The following is a 12,032-nucleotide window of genomic DNA, read 5'->3' as shown; positions in this document are numbered from 1 at the left end:
CACGATTGTAACACGTAATGTTCTGGGTATGTAAGTAAAAAGCGTGTTTTGTAAAGCCAAAAAAAAGGAGCCAAAAAATTCCTGTTGAAGTGCGCAAGCCACAGAGCTGCTTCCTCAAAACCGCATTCCTACTGTGGAAACAATAAATGTGTAATATATGCCATCTCAGAGTATCCTATCAAACACCATAAATAAAAACTTGGCGTATGGTTGTAGTCGCAGAGTGGGGAATAGTAATATACAGTAAGCATCCGTAAAGATGTACTGGAAGTGGTAGTGATGGTTCCTTCGTCATATTAAAAGTTCGTTTTAGTAGAAGCTTTTCAAAAAATGTTAGGGATTGCGCGCAGTTGCATGCAAATCTCTTGCTTCCAGATAGGTAATGGAGCAGTCTTAGAATGAGGAACCAGGTAAGAACATAATTTTTTTGACCGCGCAACTAGACAGAAGACTCTCATAAAGAGCTCCCGAATATACTTATTCAGTAGAAGTGGCGACGGAGACCCTAAACCAGGTACCTCTAGTGACAACGTAGCGGAGGTATAGTGGGAACTCCTCGCTTTGTCGAAGGTGGCACAGTGAACACGCGAATTCAGCTGACCCCTACACAAATGCTGCCGCTGAGAAGAGGCATTGGTCAGGAGAGCTGCTGCGTTCGCGAACAGGAAGTCTCGGTCATGGCTTTTCTAGATGCGGAGCATCTCTTATCGGGGGGATGTCACTTGCCCGTGCTCCGTCCGCAGCGCCTCTGATGGTGATTGTGGCAGGATGCCCCTATAGACTGCCAACCGAAAAATCCATCACGAGGCAGATTCGCGTTCACCCACCGTCATGGTCTTCCCGTAGGGGAAGCGCTGAAGAAGAAGGAGACGAAGACAAAGCTGTGAAGACGAGGGCGTTTACGTTGCTAATCTATCACGACATAGGTTCGCTTTCAACCACCATCGTCTTCTTTCCGTAGGGGAACCGCTAAAGAATAAGGAGAAGAAGATAAAGCTGTGAAGAAGAGGGCGTGTACGTTGCTCTCAGCCCGTGCACTAACGTCAACGACCTTTACCTCACCAACGCTGACGGATACTTCCGATTCTATCACAGAGACTGCAACATCGACAAGAACATGAATCCCGGCGAGGCGGTGATTCTCGGCGCCTCGAGAACCACCGCCTACTCACCCTCACAAAACAGAACTTGCGTGCCTTTGCCACCGGTGTGGACCCAGACGCGGAATTCCCTCTAGCGCTACTAAACCCCAAATCCCCCAACATATAACGGCAAATCAATGAAATCACACGGAACCCTCATGATGCTTCGCATCATCATCAGGGTTCCCCACTGGAAGATGGTGTACGTTTTTTAAAATCATTTTACCCTGGTAGTTTTCCGCATTTCTCCTGCAGAGCAGAGTAGCCACATACTCGCTCTCGCTCTTTTTTTTCTTTTCTTAGCGGCTGCCTCCACGGGGTGAAGGGGGGAAGAAGTGGTAGCTTTATCTGTGTGTCTTTGTTCCTTCTCGCTGACTTCATCCCTGGTGCGAATTCGCTTCGCGATGTCGTTCCTATTGCTCTTAATTTCATCTGGTGGAGTAAATACCCCGCCGCACCATGCCAGGACTGCCTTGTTAGCTATCTGAAATCGCTCGCAGGGGTGAAAACCCCGAACGTTTTCCGTGTTATCTGAAGAGTACTCGCAACGCTGCCCATCTTAACGGTTTTTTGACGTGGGGTACATTGAAAAAACCAAAGAAACCTTCCCACCTTCTTTTGCATAAGCAAGGCTATGTGTTAACCCTGTTTGTCCTAACGGGAATTCACTGCAATTTGTTTCGCATTAATTTCATATCACAAAAGTGGAATTTCTTTTCTCTAACAGTCCTCCTTTTGTATATTGCAATATTTCACTGTTCAAGACATACCGGAAAATTCCAGCTTAGAAAGAATGAATGAACCAATGAATTACTTTTTATTCACTTATGCACATGTATATATGCAGATATTTTTTTAAAAATTGGCCCACCAAGAAAAAAATCTGTATAGACAGCTTTACTAGTCCTTGGCTCCGTCATGTACAAAGCAATGACAAGGCGGTCAGAACTTCAGACAAGAAGTAAACGACAAAAAAAATCAACCAAAGATAGAAGGAGCCGCATTACTGCAGAACCAAAAAAAGTGTTACTGAGTCTGTAGAAAAATTCCGAACAAACTGAAGATATCTTGTAGATTGAAATACATGGTGTCCACGTTATCTCTAAACCACCGGTTAAGCAATGACAGCAGAATAAAAAACAATATCTGTGAGCCAAACTTTTTTCTGGGGCACGTTAAAATCCATTTGTCACGTAGTCATGTGGCATAGAGTTCATTACGCTCCGTATGATTTTCTAATTGAAGGACGCTGTTTTCCTGGTGTAAACGAGAAGCTTTTTTATAGGACGTGAATAAATATACTTCGTATGGAGTTAAAGTACTGAATTTTTTTAAAGTATTCTAGGAGGATTCCATGGGTTGGTCTGTTTGAATAATAAAAATTGCTCTCAAACTCTTTTTTGCAAAATAAATCTTTTCATTCGTTTGTCTTGGTTGTCAAACCCTAAACAAGTTTACAATAGTTTAGAGTAGACAAAAAAAAGAGTGGTAGATGAGTACTTTACCCCTGTTGGTATTACGAATATCAGTTTTGATAACGCTCAAACAGCAGAAGACAGCTTATTCATCGCATGATTTGCGTGAATGTTCCAAATAGGTCAATACACAAATTTATTCCTAAATTTTTAAAGTCGCTCATGACCTCAAGTTTGTTACTTATAGGAAAGGGTACAGTTGTCCGGTGGGTAATTATTTTTATCGCAAAAGGACATAACCTTTGTTTTACAGGCATCAATTGTTAAATAATTGTTGTCAAAACATTTCTTAAGCTCCAGTAATGATTCATTTGCAATAGTTATAAATTAGCATTCTTTGGTTCAGAGAATGGCGAGGTGGTGTCGTCGGAATAATTATTAGGCTTGGCCTGTGGGGTAGCAGTAACTATAGAATGATTTAAGTATTGAACAAAAACGGTCCCAATATACGTCACTGTGGTACTCCAGAAAATGACGATTTTTTTGCAGATGTTCATGAGGTATTTTTAACGTATTGGCGACGTTGCCTCAAATATGACTTTATCAGGAGTGACGCGTGTCCAGGAAACCCATAAGGCTCTGGCTTTTTAGGCACAATATAATTTGATAGGGAGTCTAAGGCTTTCGTAATATCTACGAAGAGGGTAAGTGCAAGGTGTTGTTGTTCTGTGATTCTAAACTAAATTCCTTCGGTATAATTACGGCCACTTCAGTAAAACGCGATAGTATAAATCCATAGTGCGAGCCAGTGAAGATTTTGTGTTCAGCAAAATTAGAAATTCTTCACACAGTAATTATTTTCAAATACTTTGCAAAATATTGGGAGAAGAGAGGTAGAGCGGGAATTACCAAATACATTTTTACCTTTCTTATGTATAGGAACAACTTTCGCAGATTGCATTCGTGATTGGAAAACTGCTTGTCCAATCACAAGGTTAAATATAAATGAGAGTACTGGGGCAATGTGTATAATAACATGCTTGACAGGTTTTGTCAGTATATTATCGCTACCACAGGCACGGCTGTTATTTAACTTTGGAAAACATGCATCACATCAGTGACGTGAACGTATACTAGGCGAATAGTAGAATTTATGCTGCTCTCGATGTTGGCATATAAAACAGTACCTGTGATGCCAAGAAAAATGCTCACAAAATAATCATGGAAAGCGTTTTCAAGTGAATCATTTGTAAAAACAGTGTTATTATGTACGATCTGAGACGACAAACTGTTCGATCACCGCCGTTTGAGGAGGCTGTAATTATTTCCTACGTACGAATCTTGTGCCTCTGCGAAGATTACAAAGGTTCTTGTAATATGTTTTCTTTGCTTCTTATTTCGTTTTGAAGTGGGTTTGTAACTATTTAAAATTGAGCAAAAAATTTACTATCTCTCTTATCGACAAAACACTTATACAACTTGTTTTTTTTGTGCTTAACTTCCACAATATTTTCGGAAGTTGTTCATGGCTTTCTATATTTATTTTATGGCGATTGGTTGATAAAAAAACTTTGGCAAATAAGGTCCTTGAAAAACCTAATGAAACATGTATAAGCATCCTCAGCACTTGAGTGTTTGTATATGTCTTGCCAATTTGGTTGTGATATCAGCAGCCTCAATCGAGCGAGCGTTATTGTAGTTATATTATGAATGCAAGTACAGTATTCTTTACGTTGTATGATTGCTGGGGGCTTGGCTTTTCAAAAAAACAAATGTTCCCATGTGGTCACCAACTGGTGTTAATATCGTGCATAAGAGCGTTGGTAATTTACTATTGTCGGTGAGAAAAAGGTCAATCAAAGTTCTGGATTGAGGAGTGACTCAAGTAGGCTCCTTTATAATGCCTATGTTTCATTACCATAACAAAAGTTGTTCTTTACCCTCGTGAAAGGTTGGTATCTGTAAGCAAGTCGATATTAAAATCCTCGCATACAACCATACTACCAAAAACAAATATTTTCTCAAGTATAGCCTTCTTAGTCCTGGGGTACCCAAATGAGTACCATAACCATATAGGCACAAAACCTTTCCACCATTCGAAATTCGCGCGTTAAAAGTTGTTTCCCCTCCAAAAGCATGCCTTTCTTTCACTAAGACCCCCCCCCCCAGGTGGCGCGATGTGTCAAGTCATTTCTGATGAGGCGGCAAAAGTGGCTTTCAACGGCGTGAAGGCTCCATTGCGTCCACTGGAAAAGCAAAGCTCATAGTACCCAAATTGGTATCATCAAATTTATTTACTTTCGTTTAGTTTTTTGCTATTTCAATTTCTTTGCGTTTATTTCTATAGTCAATAACCGAATAAAAGTGTGTGTAGGATTTTGGAGCATTTTTGAAGCATTCTAGCATTTTTGAAAATAATTGTCCTTGCATTGCACACGCACTGAACCCCGGAGTACCCAAATGGGTACAATCAAATTCTATTACTTTCGTTTGCTTCTTTCCCATTGTAATTTTTGCGTTTATTTCAAAGGATAATGAACCGAATAAAAAAGAACTACAAAAGTGTTTTGTAATTTCGCAATCTTGGAACTAAACAGATAGAGATAAATTGTTCAAGGTTTCCGTGTGGGGGTGCGGCAAACTGTTGAGATAATTAGGTTATTACTTGTAATTTTTAGTATTTCCCAGCATGGGGCACCTTGAGTTAATGTGGTGACAGTATTGGGGACACCGCAGACCCCGATCCCCACGACATAAGCTGTGACCTACCATGGTGATGTGTTTCTAAGGTGAAAGGTACAAACCTCAAACGGTGGCCGTACGAACCCAGGTCAAGAGCCGGCGGATGGGCTCCCTTGTCTGTTTACCAGGCAGAGAGCTCCGGGGCCTCGCAAGCTATCAGGATAAGGTTTGAGAAGAAGGTACCCCCCTCCTCTGCTTTTATACTATGCTATATCGTATTTTCAAACACCCACCTAAATTTGATCGGCCTTTTAAAAGGGGCCGCACGAAAGCATCTTCTGCCCCATTTCAATCGGTAACCTTTCCTGAACTGGATCATTTCTCTCAATTTCTTGTCAAAGATTCTCTCCGTCCAGCCCACTCTCTTGCATCGCAGTCAGTCATCTTGATCCCCAAATATCTTGAAGCGATAATAGGAATATCGTATAAGGCCAAGAACTGAAATGACTGGTGAACTCGTCATCGAGGTAAATGACAAGTAGCAGTTCACAAAGCTTCTAGCTCAGACTATACTGGCTGATCTTGACATCAGGTTAACACCCCATACGAGCCTCAGCAGCTCGCAGGCTGTGACATCCGAGCCAGATCTTCTGAAAGAAACGGGTGCAAATCTTCATGCGGGCTTGAAGGGTCCAGACGTCACTGCCGTGAGACGCACAACTATCCACAGAGACGACCAGGAGATTCCTACCAAGCACATCAACTTGACTTTTGACCACGCAATTCTTCCACAACATATAAATGCAGGCTTTATCCGGTGCTCTATTCATCCCTACATCCCTAATCCACGGCGCTGACTTACGTGCCAGCGGTTTGGACATGGTACAAACTCTTGCCGTGTGCAAACAACCTCTGCGAAATGCGCGGCACAAGATCATCCGAGCGACAAATGTCCGTCCGATACCCTCTCTTGTGTGAACTGCGGGAAACCTGTGAAACCTATCAATTAAAAATGATAATCAACATCAAGGTCACTGAAAACATGACCTTCCCAGGGCGCAGAAAAGATTCGCCTGCTTCCCAGTGGGCACGTACAATGACGCAGCTCACCGGGGGACGGTGCGGCGTCTGGTTTCTACAAGGACACAGTTCAGCGAGTCTGACCTGGGCCCTCTTCCGCCCCAAACTGGGTTGCGTCGGGCAGCCCAACCCTGCATCACGCCGCTTGCTGAGGCAGCATCGCTTGTGGTTCCAACAGCTTTTGTCGGGACCGGTACCACTCCTGCCCTTGCCTTCCCGTTCTCCAGTGCGTTGGAGGGTGCCGAGGGGATAGACACCAGTGGAGCCGCATCGGGTCCTACCGCCTTTGCACCGCCCGTACCACTTCTGGAGCCCCCGACGGCCGCGGCGGAGGCGGCTCAAACGAAGGGCTCCCGAAGGTGGGCCAAGTACGGGAGGACAAGTTTGACTGGCACCCCCAGAACATCTGACGAGGAGGTGGAAGTCGCGTTGGTCCTCCCTGCAACGCTCCGCAAGGAGCAGTCTCCGACATCCATGAAAACAGAAACGGCCAAAAAGCCCCTTCCAGGAGTCCAAGCCCAGAAAGACTTTACATAAATAGTGACACTCCAGTAGCTCTGAACACCTAATAATGGGAAGAAAACTATTGTTCAGCGGAACTTCAGAGTCCTTCGGAATAATCTTGACGACGCGTACTAGACTGTGCATGCTCACCAGCCAACTTTATTGTGTGTCCATGAAACACATTTACATTTTAATTAATCAATTTTCTTAAAATCTATATGTTGTTCACAAGGAATAGGCTATGCGGTACACACTCTCCTGGTGGTGTGGCCATATTCGCCCGGAAATTATTAGCATGCCACCCTGCCCTATGAACACTGTTCATGTGGCTGTAGCAATTCGAACAATTTTAATAGGTTGATAACCGTGTGCGTCACATATATATTCCTCCTGATCTTGCACTTTCCAGCTCTGACTTTGAGCAGCTGGTTTACAAGCTTCCCGAACCATACATAATCACAGGCGACCTTAATGCTCACAATTCTCTTTGGCACTCTTCTCGTACTGATGCCCCAGGTCGCCTGATAGAGAGGTTTCTTACATCCTCTGGAGCATGCCTTTTCGACAATAAACAGCCTACATACCATACCATAGGATACAACAAATGCTCAAAACTTGACTTGGTTACTGGCTCCGCAGTTCTTTTTTCTCTTCTCGAATGGGGTGTGGGCACTGACCAATTTGCCGTGACCACAACCCGACCTCACTAACATATATAGGTAAAGACCCATGCAGTCCATCTTCCCAAAACAGGTGCAATGAAGAAAAAGCTAACTGGAATATATTTACCGAGACATCACAACTACACCAAGCATTCATTTGACACCCACAAGTAGATGAAACTGCTCAACTCCTCACGGCGCACATCCTCGACGCCGGCGAAGAGTCCATTCCCCACGCTTCTGCTGCCCCGCGCAATTAGCGGAGGCCGTTTTGAAATGAGGAATGTAGCGGGCGCGAGAGGCAAAAAGAAGGCGTGGCGTATCCTTTGTCGGTACACAACGTCCGGTAATCTCATGGTGTTGAAACAGGCTAAAGCTTTTGGAAAACGGGTGCGCCATGAGGCGAAACGAGGTACTTCGCGTTCATTCATAACATTGAATAACTCATACACTAACACACACAAAGTCTGGGCACGTGTACAAAAACTCAAAGAACATCAGACATACAGCCTGCCCCTGGTCAATACAACTGAGGAAACACTAGTAGAGCAGTATAAAACACTCGCACAACACTTCCGTCACGTGCCCAGTTCCGCGCACTCCAGAAAAACATGAGTGAAACACAAACTAATCCGAAAAGAAGCCTTTACATGACAGCGACAGATCCACCACAACCTATAACTCCGAGTTTTCGCATCATGAGCTGAGGGCTGCTCTGATTTCCTGCAAACCCTCAGCTCCGGGCTGAGATAACATCACATATGGAATGATACGGCAGTTACACGCGGACACTCTTGTTACAATGTTTCACTTTTACAAAAAGATATTTCCCTCGGGGCACATTTCAAAGTCATGGAGGGAGGCCATAGTTGTAGCCTTTTTGAATGGGAAGGATCCTATCTCTCCTGCTAGCTATCCTGCTATGATATTATGTGCTTAACAAGAACATAGTTCCATGCAGTAGAGTTAAGAAAATTAAAATTTTCTGTATTTACCGCAATAAAGCAACACCTAGACACGTATGCTCCTTTAAGAAAATGTCTATAAATTGACAGCATGATAAAAACCATGAATGTGAATTGAAGTCTCGACACTTGGGCATTACTTTTTTATGCTCTAGTACCGTTACATCTGCCACTGTCTGGATGAAACCGCATCCTTCGGTTCATTAGTGCGACACTTTAGCCACTATGCTGCCAATGCATGTTAAATAGATCTTGCGCACGTTGAAGATAAGCAAATAAAGGCTGTATTCTAGGGCCTCACTACATGAACACATCACTGGAAATTAAGAAAGAGCTGCAGACCAGCACCCCTACTCAGGTTGGTTCCCGCAATTGCTGTTTCATTCCAAGCACGAGACTCCACCTTTCCAGGACTGCGCAGACTTATGAGTTAGCTTTGCAGCTATAAACGGTACATTAGGGAGCTTAGCATCACTTTGACAACAGCTCTTTTGCGCCTACAGTACGCTCATTAAGTACGAGAGCGAAAGGCTAAAAAGCAGCTCAATGCAACACTACCTCTGGGCCAGGTTATGATCACTGAGTGTGCGGCAGTGTGAAAGGTGTTTAGCATCACTCTCTTTTATCCAATTAACTGATGAGCATTTGTGGGCACTAGTGATGACACCGGCGTGATAGCGAGTGTTTCTGCACTGGGTACAGTTACTGCGGCCTGAGAACATTCGACACAAAACAATACATCTCATTCTTCTACTCATTCGAATAAGCTTTCATAGCAGCTTTACAGCTGAAATGTTTCTGAGTAGGATATATTTTATAAAGTGTCTCAGGAATTTGGTCCACTAACAAATTACTTATCCCTAAGTGAATGTCCCCTATTTTCCGTTTCCTGTACCTTCATTCAGCTAAAAATTTTGGCTTTGGAGTAAAATACATTGATTAACTATAGTCTGCACAGCATATTTCCTTGGTGTCTTTCACTAGAAATCTGTCTCCCTTCCCACTGACTCTAAGCAATCTATAAGCATTACCTATTTTCCTGAGTTTAACTTCACCATTGCCGCTTTTCCAACATTCTAAAAAGATACGAGAACACTCATGCCCAACTGATGCTTTTAAATGTTGGTTGTACCCCGTACCATCCACGAATGAAATAGACTGGCTACTGAAATTGTAGAGCGCCTTGTGCAATCACTTATTTCCGCAATCAAGACACACAAACAGTCCGACATTCCCCAGCCGCTGTGTAGTTTTTGGTTTCACCTGTTTGAGTGCTTTCCTTCCAGTGGTTTGCAGTTGATTTTAAATATTTGATTTTGCTTCTTCCAATTGTTGCTGCCCAGTGAACTGTGCTAGTTGAATTGATATTAAACTGGGTGAACAAATTGTGGCCTTTGAGTGTCCCTATTCCTGCAATATTTATTGCTGTATTATTCTCCCAGGTGAACAAAGTTTGTTGGTTTGCTTTTTGTATGCGCGGTTTCTAGCAAAGTTGTCTAAAACTACACCTGTACCCTTTTTTAGTATAGATTATGCCTGTTTGCTCCTGCCTAGTGCCTCTTAACTGAAGCTTTCAGTATCCTTTAAATATATAATGAAATAAATAAACCAATCTCCGAGAATACAGGTATTAGAGTAGAAAAGACCTTTATTTGACAGAAGTTACAGGCTGAGCTGATTCTGTAGTACTGTGATACAACTGAGACTGTGCACTTATGTTTTCGTTTTCCGTACTTTGCTCCCAGAAAACAGAATAGGAGCACGTAACAAAATGCTCTCGCAGCAAGTGTTTGCGATGAAGAGTAAGCGTTTCGTTATTTCAGCCTCACATTCCTTCCAAAAGCTGCCTGCTGATCAAAACAAATGAGATAATAAAATGATGTTTGCTTTTTAAGGAGTTGTTGAAGCAAAGGTTTGTGTACTGGAAAAACATTTGAAAATCCTTCCTGTCCCTAATTAAGTATGCTGTCACGTAGAAATGCCATGGGGGTTTTGTTTGGCTGTTTCAGATGCGGTGCTAGCCTTTGGCAGATAGTATCATAGGTCCCATTCGGCCAAGTCACATCAAGTGAGAGCTCCCCTAAAGCATTGCACGCAGTTTCGTCGGACCGTGTTTTCCGTGACGGGACCGAACCGGCCCCCCCATTTGGCTAATGACTCTAGCACCCGTCCCCCCCCCCCCCGTGCCGCATCCTACCGGAAATATGCCTGAAGTTTCACTTTACCTCTATGGTGATCTACCCACGATGCCGTACAGAGTGCAATATTTCACCTCAGCTTTCGCCCACATCACACACCTCATGAAGATAAAGTGCATCGGACCTTTCTAATTCAACCACCTTTGGTTGGCAGCATTTATGTCTGATGAAAAAATGCAATTGTTGGTGGCGCACTCAAAGATCATGGTGGAAGGGAGGCGTTGCCTAAATACTAACCCTAACTGCCGGAAAATACGCGGTGAAGGTTTACTATGTGCTACCCAAAGTCTCTGCCGAGCTCCTGTTTTGGCCGGGTCCAAAGGGTGGTTCACGAATTATGACAAAAACCACAACTCGCGCACATGACCGCAACCACAAGGTTTATTTTTGAAATCCCATCGACTGCAACATCCCTTAAGGCATTCCCCCACCAGGCCACTATCCTAATTGAAGTTCCTGGTCATCCACCACTGTGCCTCCGGTTCTACCACATTGGACACTGCGGGAATAGCTACAATAAACTATGGTGCCGTACATGTCTTGCCTGCGGGCACGGCAAGGAAAACTGCGCTCAGTCTTACGCTACCAGAGCGACGCAGCGAACGTCTACAAAAACGTTATTGCAAAGCAGCGTACACCCGAAATTCGAGGCGCGCGTAGTGATACGGTGAGGTGGGCCCTCACCGGCCCTTCCCCCTTATACCACGATGACCACTCTCCACAGTTCACTTGAGGTTGCCACGATTAAAGTCGTGAGTCACCTGTTCGCAAAGAGCAAGAGTTGGATGACTCAACGTACTTGAATACCATATATCGACGTCGCCTTGGACGTCGTCCTAGGCGACGTAGAGTAGGGGGTTCAAGTAGGGGGTTCAGCGATTCTCATATAGAAGCAAGAACTTGCGTAAATATGCGTCCGCAAACTGGCGAGAGATGGCCGCTTTTGAATAGTCGATGCGATCATGGGGAGGTCACACGCACGTTTCCTGTGCACTTACGTCCCCAACGATTGGCCCCGTGGGTTCAGTTGTTCGATGTACTCTACTCTGTTCTGACTTTACTGCAATCTAAATGCAGGGGACTGGGCACATAGTAGAAGCAGTGTGGACCCATCGGCGCGAATTTGTAAATCTGCACTTCAAAGCTGCATCTTGTTGCATGCTGCCTCAATGCAGGAATGAAATACATTTCACTATACGAATTGGCGCGCTCTGTTGCAGGCCCGCTTGCACCGTGTTGATGTTCGTGTGGATTTGTTCTCACAGGTGGTCCGTTACGAGGTGACACCAGTCCCCTTTTCCAACCATGGGCTCGGTACTTCAGACGTCCAACTCGGCCAAACGTTGGCTGCTGCAAATCCAAGTAAGCGTGGGAGAATAAATGC

General features: G+C 44.0%; 1 pseudogene; it reads left to right on the top strand.

Annotated features, from left to right (window-relative positions):
* Nucleotides 1-12,032, top strand: part of LOC144160653 (uncharacterized) — a 103,756-nt pseudogene that overhangs the window by 16,527 nt on the left and 75,197 nt on the right.

The sequence above is a fragment of the Haemaphysalis longicornis genome, unplaced genomic scaffold (genome assembly GCF_048455015.1).
Source record: "Haemaphysalis longicornis isolate Haplotype H1 unplaced genomic scaffold, Haemaphysalis longicornis Haplotype H1 scaffold_11, whole genome shotgun sequence".
Lineage (NCBI taxonomy): Eukaryota > Metazoa > Arthropoda > Arachnida > Ixodida > Ixodidae > Haemaphysalis > Haemaphysalis longicornis.
Note: the sequence above shows the minus strand (reverse complement) of the source record. Positions and strands in the feature narration are given on the sequence as shown.